This window comes from Elephantulus edwardii, unplaced genomic scaffold (assembly GCF_000299155.1).
Source record: "Elephantulus edwardii isolate Elephantulus edwardi_28Jun2011 unplaced genomic scaffold, EleEdw1.0 scaffold00213, whole genome shotgun sequence".
NCBI lineage: Eukaryota > Metazoa > Chordata > Mammalia > Macroscelidea > Macroscelididae > Elephantulus > Elephantulus edwardii.
The window spans coordinates 5,556,553-5,559,808 of NW_006399963.1; positions in this window are offsets into that span (position 1 = coordinate 5,556,553).

The following is a 3,256-nucleotide window of genomic DNA, read 5'->3' on the forward strand; positions in this document are numbered from 1 at the left end:
AAATATTAATTAGAAATTTACTCCCTCCTTAAGGTTATAAACTCATGTAAATAATACAATTAGAAGTTAACTGAAATATCTTCTAGTCTAGTCGTTTATTGCATGGATGAGGAAATTGAGAACAGGGGATTTAGAAGACTTGCTAAGAGCCATACACCCTGATCTGGTATATAGTATTCAGACAATTTCTCTGACAATTTAGTTATAGAAGCATCCTCTTTCCATGATATTTCTTACTATTTAGGTGGTTACATATAAAAACATGTACTTCGGGTTTTCTCTGGTGATCATTTTAGTTTGTAGAAGACTATGGAAGCCAGACATCCATAGTCACTTGCATCTGGAATCCTTCTAAACATCTGACTCTTCTTTCTTGTGGCTGAGACTGAGTTTTCTGCCTCTGATATGACTCACCAGATGCTGTGTAAAACACCAAAGTACACACAGTTGTTCCTTCACATCTTCTAAGGTCTCTTTTGTGATTCTTGTAGCTATAACTGATTTCATCTAGGAATTCTTTTTGGTTTTCAGTATCACATCTAGAGGTAGAGTTTAAGTGAGATCCTGGAGCCAGTCCAGAGCCTCTTGGGAAAATTGGAGCACATTCGGTGCCAAATGGGCCTCTGTACAACTTGGACAACATCCAGAGATATAGAGATGTCTGAATTCCTCTAAATAAATCCTTGCAATGGTCTTTTCCCAAAGTGAGACTGGTCTCAAAGGATGACATTTCACTGGAGCTCAATTTCTTGACAGTGTTCTCCATAAATCTACAAGAAAATTTTCATAAAAAACTAAAATCTGGACTATATCTGTTATCATAAAATCACATTTGCATATAATTTAAAAGTGGCACCAGAAACTAAGGTTTAGAGTTTGTTAGTTATATGGAACCACATATCTTGGTTTGGGTGTTTATTAGAGTAAATGGATTTACCACTGAGCAGCTTGAAGTCATCTGGCCTATAAATGAAAGTTAAGGACTGTCAGAATACAAGAAGTCTTGCAGGAATTTCTGAGCTGTAATGACATTCTAATGAAACGAATATTGAACAAGTTTTATAGTAAAAGTTTTCAAATTTCAAAAATTAACATGTGTTATATTGTGTACATATTTTCCAAATAATCTAATGTTATAATGCATAATATATAACTTACACTTTTCATATTTATTACTTCAAGAAACCCATGGTGTAAAATAGAGAAAACTGATTAATGACTAGATTAAAATCATCTGTAAGTCTCTAGTTCTTTTTCATTTCTAATTCTGATAAAGAAAATTATCTTTATCTTAACAATGATATTTCATACTTCTGTATTAATTAATGAAATAATTTCAACAATTGAAGTTTACACTTTATACCATCCAGTTAATCAAGAGAACAGAGATAAACCGATTCTTTCAAGTCAGAGATTATTTTAGCCACTGAAAATATATGCAAAATATTTACTTCTCTTCCCTATGATGAAAATAGCCCATAGTTTGTATTAGTTTTTTTAATGGGATATAAAGCAGAAAAGAGATTGTTCTAGCCAAAAATTGTCTTCCTTCCATCTGTTTGTGTAATACGTACTGATCACCACTGAAGGAGCTGTAACTCACCCTAACATATCTCCACACTGTACACACTGTACTCACTGGAGCAATCCCCTTGTTTCCAAGATCTTCTTACTGAGAATTACAGAAGTTGTTAGGCTGAATTTATTATGGGCCACAGTTCAACTATGACACACATAGGGCCACCATGAATCAGAATCATTTTAACAGCAACTAATTTTCATCAGTCTCATAAAAAATGATGAAGCTAAGATTACTGGCTTCTCTGTTAAATACATGATTGACAAAATACAACCAAGTTCTGTAGATTGTATTCTGCCTCATTAACATAACTGCTTCTCATTCTGCTTCATTGCAATCATAAAGGTTAGGATTTATAATATATAAAATAATTTCATTAAAACACAAAATAGAGGATAATTAATTATATAATACTCAGAATCATGGCCTAACCAAACTTATAAATATTTTTGGATGATACAATTTAATAAAAAATACCCACCATATTAAATAGTGCATTAAGCATTAAATGTATTGTCTTATATTGTCAACCATGATGTTCCACTCCAATGAATAGCCTTGCCTAGATATATGTCCAAAGTATGAAAGATGAAGCTTTGCTGACTTTACCTAAAAGGAGCATTCTGGCTGCATCCTTTCCAAGGCAGAAGTTTTTATATTCCTGATAGTCCATGGGATATTCAGCACTTTTTTTCAGCACTACAACTCAAAAACATCAATTCTTCTTCTGTCATCCTTATTATCCAGCTCTCAAATGTGCAGTACGTTATTGAGAAGACCATGGCCTGAATTAGGCACACCTTAGTCTTCAAACTGGCATCACTGCTCTCTAGGATTCTAGAGACATCCCTGACAGCCGACTTGCCCAGTGCAATACATCTTCTGATTTACTGTTGCTGGTACCAAGATTAGATTGTTGATTTAAGCAATAAAATAACTGACAGCTTCAATCCTTTCTTCACCTATCATAACTTTGACTTTGGTCGTGTGGTGAGGATCTTTATTTTCTTGATGTTGAGATGTAATTCCAACTGAAGGTTGTAGTCTTTGATCTTCTGCAGCAAGTACTTTAAATGTTTCTCACTTTCACCAAGCAAGGTTATGTTATCTGTATAACACAAGTTGTTGATGAGTCTTCCTCTAATCCTGATGCTACATTCTTCCTCATTAAGTCTGAATTCTCTAATTATTTGCTTAGCATGCAGATTTAATAGATATGGATAAAAGATACAACAATGATGCACTCCCTCTTTTCTTAATTTTAAACTGTTCAGTGTTCTTTGAACCATACACACACAGCCTCTTGGTCTAGGTAGAGGTTTCTCATGTGCATAGTTAAGTGCTCTGGAATTCCAATTCTTTTCAGTGTTAGCTGTAATTTGTTTTGATACAAATAGTCAGATGCCTTTGCGTAGTAAATAAAGTACAAACATTCTTCTAGGATGGGAAAAGAAGAGAAAGACTTCCAACAAGATAGATTGGTATGGTCACTTTAGCAATGTGCTTGAGTGTTTCAGAGATGATGAAGATGGAACAGGGTTGTCTGCTCATAGAGTCACTATGAGTTGTAATTGACTTGATGGTTCTTAACAGCAACAACAACAACAACAAAAACATTATTTAATCCTCACATCATTTCAAAGTATCATCAGTTAAATTTTACATCTAAAGAAATAG